The sequence below is a fragment of the Canis aureus genome, chromosome 3 (genome assembly GCF_053574225.1).
Source record: "Canis aureus isolate CA01 chromosome 3, VMU_Caureus_v.1.0, whole genome shotgun sequence".
NCBI classification, from domain to species: Eukaryota; Metazoa; Chordata; class Mammalia; order Carnivora; family Canidae; genus Canis; species Canis aureus.
The window spans coordinates 64,569,819-64,583,539 of record NC_135613.1 but is presented as its reverse complement, the minus strand read 5'-3'; the positions used below and the strand labels follow the sequence as shown (position 1 = coordinate 64,583,539).

The 13,721-nt window shown below is 40.8% G+C and overlaps 1 protein-coding gene across 3 annotated transcripts in view; it reads left to right on the top strand.

Annotated features, from left to right (window-relative positions):
• The window catches only part of SLC35F2 (solute carrier family 35 member F2), a 49,251-nt gene that overhangs the window by 14,935 nt on the left and 20,595 nt on the right, over nt 1-13,721 (top strand). Inside the window, exon 2 of one of the 3 annotated variants that reach the window (XM_077893329.1) lies at nt 11,383-11,476. The exons of 1 other annotated variant lie outside the window; for it this stretch is intronic. The gene's annotated coding sequence lies outside the window, so the exon portion shown is untranslated. Of the gene's footprint in view, nt 1-2,163; nt 2,320-11,382; nt 11,477-13,721 lie in introns of those variants that run through there. One more of the 3 variants, XM_077893330.1, reaches the window with a different exon arrangement.

Sequence of the window (13,721 nt, the reverse complement as noted above, 5' to 3'; positions counted from 1 at the left end):
CTGCATGTATAATCTAGTAAAGCAAATGCAACATAACACACTACAGGCAGGTTGTAGAAAATGGTTCCAATGCTGTAGGAACTGAGAGGTCATCATTCTGGAAATGAGCACCCTTCTAATTTTCTTCCCACAATTATTCTTTTAGCGAAGGGGAATGGAAAAAAAAACAGACTTTTGAGCCTAATTTGGATTTTGATCTAGCGCTCTTATTTACCTTATGAACCTTATTGAATGACTTGAATTTCAGCAAGATGATACCTACATTTTAGGATTGTATGAAAATCCGGTAAGTTCATGTACATAAGAGGTTAGTACGGTGGCTGTCACTAGTCTCCCTTCCATTTATGGCAGAGGGGGTGAGTATTAATTTGTTTCCTCTGTATTCTTGACTATCTAAGGGTCATGCAGGACAGAACATTTAAGAAGAGGTCACTGAATTTATAATTTTTACTTTCATTTGCATAAAACTAGTTTGATGGCATGGTTCCCTTTTCTCCTTGGCAAATGGTGGAAGTGTTTAAGTGTAGGATGGCTCTTGATCAGCGTTGTCTGCAGTTAATTTGAGACCTGTCTTGTTACTAAGGAAATTCATTGAGATGAATATAAATAGTTCTAACATCACGATTCGAGTGTCGTTTTAAGGTATCACACCCGTTGTTGACCTAGTATTACTTTTCTATTACTGTTAAAATATCACCACGAATGTAGTGGCTTAAAACAACACGAGTTTATTACCTGACCAGTTCTGTAGGAGGGAAATGGGACACAGGTGAATCCAGGCTAAAATCAAGGCATTTGACAAGGTTGTGTTCTTTCCTGGGAGGTGTGGGGGAGGGTGGATTTCCTCGCTCTCCTGTTGGGAGGCCGCCTGGCTTCCTGGGCTCCTGGGGTCCCCCTCTGTCCCCCTCTGTCTGCAAAGCCAGCAACGCTGCCTCTCTTGCTGACTCTCCTCTGACTACAGCTGGGAAAGGTTCTCCCTTTCAAGAAATCGTGTGATTAGATGGGGCCTCCCTGAATAAATCCAGGATAATCTCCGCATCTCAAGGTATTTACCGGTGATCCCATCAGCATAGGCCCTCTTGGCATGGAAAAAGGAAAAAAACTGTTTTCCTGTACTCAGCACTTTACTTCTGACCACAAATGTATGTGGATTTTTCTTAGAGCGCCATTTCTTCATACAAACTTGAGTGTCTTATGATTTAGTGATGACACTGCCTGGAGTTAGCAAAAACCCCATAGACTAAGGGCCCAATCCCCCAAGATTGCCCTCCTCCGGCTCCCCACCCCCCATTTTAGACACCTCCCAGGTTGACACCTTGTACTTCTGATTGTCTGACTACACAGCAGAGGTTCCCATGGCCTCTGCCTTGGGCTCAGTAATTTGCTAGAGTGGCTCCTAGAACTCAGGGAAACAGTTTATTAAATTACCAGTTTATTGTGAAAAGATAAAACTCAGAAACAGCTGGATAGGAGAGACACATAGGGCAAGGTATGGGGGAAGGTAAAGGGCATGTAGCTTCACCGCCCCACCCCCCTCATCCTCACCTCAGCACATCAGGGTGTTCATGGGACCTGGAAAGCCTCTGAGTCCTTTAGTTAGGGTTTTTTTTGTTTGTTTGTTTGTTTGTTTTAAGATTTATGTATTTATTTTAGAGCAAGAGTGCAGGGCGGGGAGGTGGCAGAGGGAGGGAGAGAATCCTCAAGCAGACTCCTGGCTGAGCTCTGAGCGGGGAGCCCAAAGTCGGGCTCTGCGTGGGGCTCGATCCCAGGATCCTGAGATCATGACCTGAGCTGAAATCAGGAGCCAGATGCTTAACATACTGAGCCCTCAAGCGCCCTTTTCCATTAGGAGTTCTAGGGAAGGCTTCACTATGTAGGCACAGGTGATGAATGAAATCTTTGGTCATTGGGGATTGGCTCTACCTCCAGCCCCTGTCTGCTCCCTGGGGTGGGGCTGAAAGTCACAACCCCATTAGCTCCTGTTGGTTCGAGTGGCAGCCGGCTCCCCTCCTTTAGGGGCTTTCCAAAAGTCACCTCATTAACATAAACTTGGTGTCATTGGATGGCGCTTGCTATGAATGACTGAAGATGACCCCTTCTCATCACCTTTAGAAGCTCTGGTGGAGGGGCATGATTAAAATGTATTTCTTTTTTTTTTAAGGTTTTATTTATTTATTCATGAGAGACACGGGGAGAGAGAGGCAGAGACACAGGCAGAGGGAGAAGCAGCCCCCCTCCCCCCACCATGGGGAGCCTGTTCCTGGACCCTGGGATCATGACCTGAGTGGAAGGCAGATGCTCCACCACTGGACCCCCCAGGTGCCCCTGTATTTCTTATTATCTCATGGTATGTGAGGTGACCTCTTCACAGGTTCCTGGGGCCTAGTGTGTGGGCATTTTTGAGGAGCCATTATTCTGTCTACTACATTTGGTGGTAGAATCTAAACATGGCTCCAATAAGAAAGTAGAGCACAAAGACCAGACGCTGGTGAAAAGGTAAACAAACAATAATTCATAAAATGTCAAGGAATTGTTTTCTCAGCTCATCTAACCCACACCCTTTGAAATAATCAACCAAGATTTGCTAGACTCTCTTGAAGCTGCAGGAAAGATTTGAAAGAGATGAAGTGGCTGCTCCTCTGGATGAGCTACCTCTACAGGCTCTAGTCATGGAGGGTAATGGGCAATACGGACCTTTCTGCTGGGCAGCAGTTCCTGTTCCCTTTCTCTTGACCTGAACGACTTGTCTTCATTGACCAAGTCTCAGATGAAGAATCCCTTGATGAGGAAAGCCTCCCATGGAATCTGAGATTAGGTTACATCCCATTCAGACAATTTTGAGAACGCACATGGACCTAGATGGTAGGTACAATGCTAAATGAAGTGAGTCATCTTGTTCCTTCAGTGTTTTTCTTCCCTGCTGAATTATGAATTCCATGAGGGCAGGGCCTGTTGTTTCTTTGTACTCTGGAGTCTGGCGGGGTCAAGAACCAACAGGGTAGTAAAAAATATTGGCTGAATTGAACTGGATGCCATTAAGAAGATGGTAATAAAAAGGTCACTGTGGCCTGGTGAAGTTGCTGGACTATTTCCACCAAGCAGACGAGGATAATTCTCACACATTCTGGTCTTTAGTGGGAGTCTGGGAGTGGTGTACTAGTGCAAGGGCTACATCCTGTCTCCAAAAAGGCACAGATATAAACTTGATTTGATCGTCCCTGAGACAGATCAGCTAGGTGTGCCATGTCCAGGCCATAGGTGTGGTTACCTTCAAATACTTCAGCTGGCTCTTCTCACTGCATACTTCTGTCTTTGTTCAGGGGTGTGTGTGTAAAATTCAGTAGCCAATCAAGGCAGTGCATGCCGGCCCCTTCAACTAGTGCTCACTTGATTGTCTGCCAAACTATTTTTCCAGAAGATTGATATTGCTAGCTTTGCCTTATTGGCTGTGGGATGATGTGATGATTAAAGTGGACACATTGCAGAAGGTTGTGTATTTTAGTAGTGTGGGCAGTATTAAATCAGTTGGAGTGTGTTAGGATATATTTGCCCATAAAATTCCAAGTAAAATATAAAATAGTTATAATTCTATGGTAACTGATTTTATTCTATGATAACCGAATCTGCAGTTATCGTGGACTATATTATCCATTATAAAATATGTGGGAAAATATAATATTGAAGTCATTTTCAGTGATCTGGATAAAAGGCCAGGCATTTAAAAAAGAGCGCTCGAATCGTCTGATCTGTACTTTTGCAGCTTTATCCATTTCCATCAAATATTGGTTAGAGAGAGAAAAAAAGCTATAGATCATCTGTTCTGAAGTTATTTTATTTTATTTTATTTATTTATTTATTTATTTGAGAGAAAAGGGGAGCGTGTGTGTGTGAGCCAGGGAATGGCGGGGAAGGTCAGAAGGAGAGGGAGAGAGAGAATCCTAAGCTGACTTCCCGCTGACCATAGAGCGCCATACTGGGCTCAATTCCAGGACCCTGAGATCATGACCTGAGCTGAAACCAAGAGTCAGACACTTAACCAGCCTCATCCTCTGGGCACCCCTGAAGTTATTTAATCACGTAGGAGGGAACATAGTAGGCTAGCAAATGCACTTAGTGCTGGGGGTTTCTATTTTGCACCTGATTTTGCCACTGTTGAACAACATCAGTTAGGTGACTCATTTCACCTCTCTGAGCTTCAGTTTCTTCATCTGTAGTTCAGTGGCACTGTCCCATGGGTCAAAAATTAAAAACGAGAGGGTACAGAAAAGTTTTTGTGAATGACAAGGCAGTGTAGAAAACAGGTATTCTAATGGGGTCTATTAGCATGAGTGTAATAAATAATACTTGATGCTGATGGATACCACATTGGCAAATCCAGGGAGCTTTAAGTCAGCAGTTTGGAAACCTCAAATTGTCAACAAAGAATCACAGGTCATAGGAGACTGGGGGAGAAATGAAAGAGAGAAGGTGAGCTCTGAATCCAAATTAGCACAAGGATTCAAAATGAGTCAAGAAGGCTTCTGAAGTCATTCTTCGTGCTGGCTTCGGTCCCTTTGCTTTCTTGGTTCTTTTTTTTTTTTTTTTTAAGATTTATTTATTTATTCATGAGAGACACACAGAGGCAGAGACATAGGCAAAGGGAGAAGCAGGCTCCTTGCAGGAAGCCTGATGTGGGACTCGATCCTAGGACTCCAGGATCATGCCCTGAGCCAAAGAGAGACACTCAACTGCTGAAGCACCCAAGAGTCCCATCTTGGTTCTTTTAAGAAAGAACACAGATTGGAAAAAAATAGATTTCTCCTTGCTAGAAAATTTGATATGTACAAATGGAGAAAGAAGAAAACAACCAAAAAATGTCCTATAATCCCACCTAAAAACTCTTGTTAATTTTAAGGTTCCATCAGGCAATTTAACTCATCCATCACTGTAGTCATTGACTTCTTACCTCTTCCACTAGCACCCTTAAGTTGTAGACCCTCTGGTGTTCCCAGAGTCAGAATGGAAACAGTTCCCGGGCCCCTGTGTGGCTCAGTTGGTTGAGTGTCCAACTCTTGATTTAGGCTCAACTTTTGATTTAGGCTCATGTCATGATCTCAGGGTCCTGGGATCAAGCCCCATGTTGGGCTCTGTGCTGGATGAGGAGCCTGCTTGAAATTCTCTCTCTTTTTCTCACTCACTCTCTCTCAAATAAATAAAATCTTTGTGGGGGCAGGGGGAGAAAGAAAGAAACAGTTCCAGGAATGAGCAAGGTTGGGAAGGTCCAGAGGTTGAAGTTCATACTGGGTGAAAATACACTGAGGTACAATTAAAGTGAATGGGTGCAATTGGGTAGGTTCCTTGCTGGGTTTAGACCCCATATTAAGCTTGCTCTTCTCTCAACTTCTGTTGTATTGTTACAGAATACTGAAAAATGGGTTAGTCCCACTCTGCAGCCTCTAGTCTAAGAAGTTCAATAGGACATATTGTGAAGATAAATAGAGGAAACATGTTTTTCAGATTTCAGAAGTGTCCTTTCCATTGTTTTGTATAATAATCTAAATATAAGAAAATTTGATGGGTGTTATTTGTGGCACAATTTTTGGAAAAGCTTGCTTCATTACTTAAAGTACTGGACTGTGGTTTTGGCAAACCTTTATGAACATGCTTCTAGCATTGTAGATAAGAAAGCTGACATCTGAAGCTCTGGATTCCTGTACGTTGGCGGAATATTCCAGTGTTCTGTGTCTGGGACATCATGGTCAGTTCATTTGAGGAGATCATCAGTCTCTAGATAAAATGATTCTTTCTTTCAAGCTCACATTTATGCCTGAAAATAAATGTATTAATTTATAATCAGAATTTTTGCTGTTAAATTTGACCGCTGCTCACAGGAAGACCATCCCAATAGAAAAATCTGCATAGGAGATACAGGATCTTCAGTTGCGTGGTGAATGTTAGAACAAAGACAAAGGAAATTACAAGTCTGTCCAAATCACCCCCCACCTTCATGACACCCATACTTCTACTCTTGGTATCTGCCTTCCAATTATGAGACATGTGATAATAGATCAAGGGACTCTTGCTCCCTTGCAGGACGGGAGAAACTGGTAACTTGCCAAATTTCCTTTTTCTGGAATTTATATTGTCCAGCAGAGCAGAGCACTGTCACCCCATCCATATCAATATGCAATGCAACTTATTTTACATTTTCATTTTATTTTATTTTTAAGATTTTATTTATTAGAAAGAGAAGGTGTGCACGCACCCCAAGCAGGGGGAGGGGCAAACAGAGTGGGAGAAGCAGACCCCCCTGCTGAGCAGGGAGCCAAATTGGGGGTGGATCTCATGACCCTGAGATAATGACCTGAGCCAAAACCAAGATTCAGATGCTTAACAGACTGAGCCACCCAGGTGCCCCTCATTGTAGTTTTGATTTGCATTTCCTTGATGATGAGTGATGTTGAGCATCTTTTCCTGGGACTGTTGGCCATCTGAATGTCTTCTTTGAAGAAATGACTGTTTATGTCTTCTCATTTTTTAATTGGAGTATTTGATTTTTTTTTTTTTTTGATGTTGAATTGTTTAAATTCTGTATACATTTTGGATACTAACCCTTTATGGGATATATCATTTGCAAATACCTTCTCCTGTTCAGTAGGTTGCCTTTTAGTTTTGCTTCCTTTGCTGTGCACGGCTTTTTATTTTGATGTAGTTCCAACAGTTTATTTTTGCTTTTGTTTCCCTTGCCTCAGGAGACATACGTAGAAAAATGTTGCTACAACTGATAATAGAGATTACGGTTTGTGCTCTCTTTTAAGGTGTTTATGGTTTCAGGCCTCTCATTTAGGTTTTTAAGCCCTTTGGAGTTTATTTTTGCCTTTCACCCATTTTCAATACTTATCAACTCATCTTGTTTCACCTCTACACTTCCTCCCTCCTGGATTATCTGGAAGTAAATCTCAGGCATCATACAACTTCATGCATAAATATTTCAGTGTTAATCTCTAAGAGATAAGGACCTAAAAAACAGTCATAATACCATTTTCCACCTAAAAATTAACAATAATTCCTTAATATCAAATATCTAGTGCATGTTCAAATTTTCCCAACTACCACATAATTTTTAAAAGTTTCTTCACATCGAGATGCATATAAGGTCCACACGTTTCAGTGGGTTGTTATATTGACATCTTCTTCTGTAGGCTTCCTCTTGCTCTTATTTTCTTGCAGTTTATTCCTGAAGAAACTGTCATGTAGAGTTTACCACATTCAGGGGTTTGCTGATTGTATATTTCTGGTGGGTTTACAGTATTTCCTTCTCAAAATGTTTTTAAATGCATAGAGTAACATAAATGGGGTATAAATGGGGTTATAATGGCAACCAGTTACATCTGTTTGGGTAATGAACTATTAAAAACACACTGTGATACATGTTAGTATATATGTTTCTTTTTTTAAAAAAAAGAACACATGAAATAAGGGATCTCACCGTGGGAGTTTATCTCTCATGATGTGCAGTCCTGATGAATGTAAATGTTATTTTGAATTTCAGCAACAGTTGCCATCTGATAAGAAAATGTTTGTGATACTTTGGCAGCAAGGTCTTAGGCGCTCATACTACTGCTTTAGTTAGTTGCCTATTTCATAATGGAAGGGAAAATTAAACTTCAGTTAAATGTTACTGAAAATCAGATTGTATTTTTTTTCCCATCCGAGTTCATAGATTCTCCTGAATATTTTCATTGACCTGTCCATGGACCCCATTAAAAACCCTGTGGTCCTTCCCCCACCTTTGGCAAGAATATTTCATAGATATTGTGTACTGCCATCAGGAGATGCATAATGTTTGCTTGTTTCTTTGTTATGCTAGGAGCTATTGAGGTTTATTGCCTAGATTCATTATGTTATTAGGGGTTGTAAGCTATTCTGTTTCTGTCATTCCATTTTTAATTATTATTCAAGTATTTCTACATAGACAAACTCTGTCATCCACTCATTACCCTGAAGTATCATTTGTATAGGAAGGGGAGGGTAAATGTTTGCTTCCTCCTCTTTATATATCAGTTTTCAAAATAATGGGTTGTTGGTTCCCTAGCATCCTTTAAAATGACCAGTGAGTTTTACTTTTATTTTTTTATTCTTATTTTTATTTTTTTTAAAGATTTTATTTATTTATTCATAGAGACACACAGAGAGAGAGAGAGAGGGGCAGAGACTCAGGCAGAGGGAGAAGCTGGCTCCATGCAGGGAGCCCAACGTGGGACTCAATCCCGGGTCTCCAGGATCACACCCCGGGCTGCAAGCAGCACTAAACCGCTGTGCCACCGGGGCTGCCCTATTTTTATTTTTTAAATATTTATTTGTTATTTTAGAGAGAGAGAGAGAGAGGGAGGGAGAGAGATTCTCAAGCAGACTGAGTGCGCAGCCCAAGGCTGGGCTCGATTCCACGATCTTGAGATCACAACCTGAGTGGAAATCAAGAGTCAGACCCTTAACCCACTCAGGTGCCCCATGAGTTTTGTTTTGTTTTATTTTATTATTTTATTTTATTTTATTTTTTTTAATTTTAAGCATTGCTTATTAATTTGTGGATTCAAATGTATTTCATGTATTTCAATCCATTGCAGTTGTTGTTCCTGATGTTCAGAATGTCTTTTCGTTATGTCTCCACTAGTCTTTTGATCACTTTCTTGCCATCTGGTGTGACAAGGTATTCCAGGCTTATTTTGCACAGTTCTTACTCCAGGTCTGAAATCAGCCATTCTTCAAGGGGCCTTAGTTCTTTTTAGTGGACGATCATATTTAGTTGCCATATCTAGGCACTAAATGTGTTCATGATTGTTGGTTGGTCATGGTTTCAGACTGGCTTTTCAGTGCACAGAGATAGGAATTATCTATTTTTAAGTTATATAAAATGTCCTTTGAGTTAATTCTAATTTTCAGTGACGTTCAGAATAGTAAGGGGTTTTATTTTTTAAAAGATTTTATTTATTTATTCATGAGAGACAGAGAGAGGGATTGAGAGAGAGCGAGAGAGAGAGGCAGAGACATAGGCAGAGGGAGAAGCAGGCTCCATGCAAGGAGCCCGATGCAGGACTTGATCCCAGGTCTCCAGGATCAAGCCCTGGGCTGAAGGCGGTGCTAAACCACTGAGCCACCTGGGCTGCCCTGCCCGGGTTTTAACTTACCCTGTTCAATCTTACGTCTTCATTCCTTTTACCTATGCTATAAATCAATATGTTAGTATAATTTCTTTTCTGCTTTATTCTATGGAATATATACACAGTCCCAAAATAATATCAGCACCTTGGTGGCTCAGTTGGTTAAGTGTCCAGCTCTTGATTTCGGCTTAGGTTGTGATCTCAGGATTGTGAGATTGAACCCTGCACTGGGCTCAGCACTGGGCATGGATCCTACTTAAGATTCTCCCTCACTCCCTCTCCCTCTAACCCTGCCCCCCATCTCCCCAATACTGCCTCCAAATAGTTTAAGATATTTTACAGTTCTTGCTGTTCCTATGGTCTATTCCATTAGGAACACATAGTCAAATTAATGTTTTAAAATTACTTGAAAGAATTCTTCTCAATTTTGTTTTGCTACCAACTTGAAGCATCCTTAAGTCATGTAACATTTAGGATTTTATTTTATTTTATTATTTTATTTTATTAAATTTATTTTTAAGTAATCTCTATACCCATCATGGGCCTTGAACTCACATCCCCAAGATCAAGAGTTGCTTGCTGTACTGACTGAGCTAGCCAGGCACCTGTGTGTGTGTGTGTGTTTTTTTTTTTCTTTTGGATGTGGCTTTTTAAAATTTAAAAATTTTTGTTGTATTATTTTGTAAAACATTCACATGGCTCCCAAGACAACCTGTAAAACAAGATATATTCAGACATATACCTTTTACTTTGCTCTCTTTCCTGACCTAGAGATAACTTGTAAAAACAGTTTTGGTTTTATCTTTACACTTAAAAATAACAAATTTAGGTAAATGCTAGTATTCCAAACCCATTTTCCTCCACATTTGCTGCTTTTTAAAGTATTCCCTGGCAGTCGTGTTCTAGCAGCATATAGAAATGTCTGCCTGGCTTTTTATAGAGCACAGTACTCCTTTGTGTTTATTTGGCTGGTTCTCTATTGTTAGACATTTAGGTTTTTTCTTTAGTCTTTTACTGTTATTGATAGTGTTGTAATGCATGGCCTGTACATATGCCTTTTGTATTTTTTTTCTTTTTTAAAGATTGATTTATTTATTCACGTTAGACAGAGAGAGAGAGAGAGGCAGAGACACAGGCAGAGGGAGAAGTAGGCTCATGTGGGGAGCCCGACACGGGACTCGATCCCAGGACCCCAGGATCGTGTCCTGGGCCAAAGGCAGGCGCCAAACCGCTGAGCCACCCAGGGATCCCTGCCTTTTGTATTTTTGCCAGAGTATCTTTGTGATAGACCCCTAGGACTGAAATTGCTAGAAATGCACCCCATCCCCAGGACCTCCCCCAGTAAAGATTGTGTCATTTTGCTTTCTTACTAGCAATGGTCAGAAGTTCTGTTAAGCTATTTGAAGTGTCAAAAACAGATTCTGACCAGATTGCTGTCATTAATTCCATGGATTCCTAGAGTTGAGAGACCTCAGAATTGGAAGCACTGCTCTAAGGCCCTGCTACTCAAAGTGTGGTCCATGGACTAGAAGCACAGGCATCATCTGAGACCTTGTTTGAAGTGCAGAATCTCAGGGTTCTCTCCAAACTTACTGAATCAGAACATGCAATTTTTAAATATTTGTTTATGTGAGAGAGCATGAGCATGAGTGGTGGCAGAGGAAGAGGGAGAAGCAGACTCCTTGTTGAGCAGGGGCCCGATGCAGGGCTCCATCCCAGGAGCCTAAGATCATGACCTGAACCGAAGGCAGTCGCTTAACTGACTGAGCCACCCAGGTGCCCCCAGAATGTGCAATTTAACAAGATCTTCAGGTGTTTCACATCCCATTAAGATTTGAGAAGCAAAAAAAAAAAAAAGATTTGAGAAGCACTGGTCTTGAATTACGGTCTTTGGTGCTTTAGCCACCAGCCAATGTGGCTACTTAAAGTGAATTACATTGAAATACAGTAAAAACTTCAGGTCCTCATTCATATTCCTAGCCACATTTCACATGCTTTCTAGCTACTTCTCAAACATTTCCATCCCTGCAGTAATTCCAGTGCACAGCGTTGGTCTGTGGCTCCAAAGACCTCTAACCTCTAGCCATTTATGGCTGTTTTAATTTAAATTGAAGTTACATAACATTCAAAATTCAGTTCCTCATTTCCATTAGCCTATTACAAGTGCTATGCTTTACAAGTGCTTTATTGCTATGTATGGCTGGAGGCAACTCTATGGAATGAAACATTTTTGTCATTGCAGAAACCTCTGTTGGACAGCTCTGGTCCAAAGGTTTCCAAAAGCCTGGGTGAGCCATAGGAAGGCAGGAAAGAACATTCATTGAAAGCCTAAGATGGTAGGTACTTTTTATATAGGTTACATTAATTAACCTTTAACCCATACAGGTGGTTTTATATTCATTAGAAAAAAACAGGAGTTCACCTGGATGGCACAGTCAGTGGAGCATCTGATTCCTAATTTCGGCTCAGGTTCTTCATTACATGAGTCATGGGATGGAGCCCTGTGCTGGGCTCTGCACTCAGCTGGGAGTCAGCTTGGGATTCTCTCTCTCCCTCCGTCCCTATCCTCCCATTTGTGTGCGCATTCCCCCTCTCTCTCTCACTCTCTCTCAAATAAATCTTAAAAAAAAAAAAAAAAAAGACAGTTTTGAGAGACTAATTCAACTTCATAACACTAATAAAGGGTGGAGTTAGGCCATCTGATTTGATTCTTTCCACTGTAGTCACAGGAAATTCTTTCCTAGAGATCGCATCTGGGGTACAATCTCCAGCAGCCTTTTATCAAACAAAACACGATATTAACCACTGTTTGCCACTTGCCTGCACCTGTTTCTCTTCTCTTTCATGTTTCAGATTTCCATCTAGACCCCAGTGTTCTCTGATTCCTGTGCTCACATTCGTTCCTCTAGAACCTTGCTTGCATTTACTTCTAAGTGTCTCCTAGCTATACAGTATTTGTCTGCCTTGCATTTTAATATTACAGAGTTTCATTTAACATTATGACATCTCATTTAACATTACCACATTTTAAGAATGAGTTACATTTATTCACTAATCTCTTAAACATTTACTGAGCATCTGCTCTAAGTGAGACATAATCTAGTGGGGGGAAAAGAAAACCCACACTACCTTTCCTTACCAGCCTTTCAAAAATTATATATTTATTTATTTATTCATGAGAGACAGAGGCAGAAACATAGGCAGAGGGAGAAGTAGGCTTTCTGGGAGGAGCCCGATGTGGGACTCAATCCTGGGACCCCAGGATCATGCCCTGAGCCAAAGGCAGACAGATGCTCAAGGACTGAGCCACCCAGGCATCCCACCTGCCTTCCTTTTAAGGTAATTATATATACTGTATGCTTTCTAATCTTTGAAATTTGGCTTCTGTGGCCTTGAATATGCCTTTTTAACAGACTGTGGGTTCTTCAAAGTTGCTAGCTCCTCATGTTTATTAGAATTACATGATACACTGATGGCTAAATTTTTGAATCATAGAAATGTAGATATGGAAAGACTATAACCTGTCATCGAGGTTGCTTCTCACTATGTAAAGAAAGACTATTTTCTAGCTTGTTGCCAGTATAATTTAAAATGCTCTAGTAATAGACACTGGATAATCTTATATGCTGAGTATGTGGATTTGGTCTAAATGAATATTTCTTTTCAGAATTGTTACAGGATTTTTATAGATGGGCTGGAAGTTATTGTTCTGTGCCAGGTATTTACAGGTGGCAGGTGTGATGGATTTCACAATCTCCCCAAGGAAGCTGTGCTCAACACAAGTCTTTTAGCCCTAATATGAAATCCTGCTTTAGCTGACAAGGTGCACCCCAGCAGCACAGATTTATTGAGACATAAAGTGAAGAAAGATGATTTGCATTCCAACAATGCATTTTATCACTCATTTGAAACTTTTTTTTTTTTTTTCAGATAAAATGGGGAGAATAACTCGGTTTGCTATCCTTGTTGTATATTAAACTCACCTAGGAGGTTATTCAGATAGACTAGTATTTGGACCCTACCTTCTGAGAATCTCATTGAGCTGGTTTGGGCTGAGGTCAGGTTTGTTTATTTGTTTTTAATCCTCCAATGATTTTTTTTTTTAAATATACATTTTACACTTAAGTTGAGGACTGCTGGTCTAACTTGTTGTAAGATAAGAGCTAAAGAAATAAATCAATCTGATCGTTGTGTCTCATGTATATTTGATGTAAAACTAGTGTTTGAAATAGGCAAGAACTCGTAGAGAAAAAGCTTTTTCTTCTTCATTCCTGAATCTTCTTGGAAATTGTTCACTTTTCTGGTCCATAATCAGGTGTTTCATCCTCTGTGAACCTTCTCTTGCCAGTCTGGATCCTTTCTTCCCCTTGGGCACACACCCAACCCTGACACTTTCCCGTTTTGTTGTGGTTCTGTGTGGTGGGATCTCTCTCCTTGACCAGACAGAAAGCTCCTTGACATGTTTGAAAATGGCCAGTGTCCATTAAGCACTTACATGTACCAGGCACTATGTTGGTAGACGTAATGTCCCTGTCCTCTTGGAGTATAGAGTTGGAGAGAAGAGATCCATAAGCAGCGTGC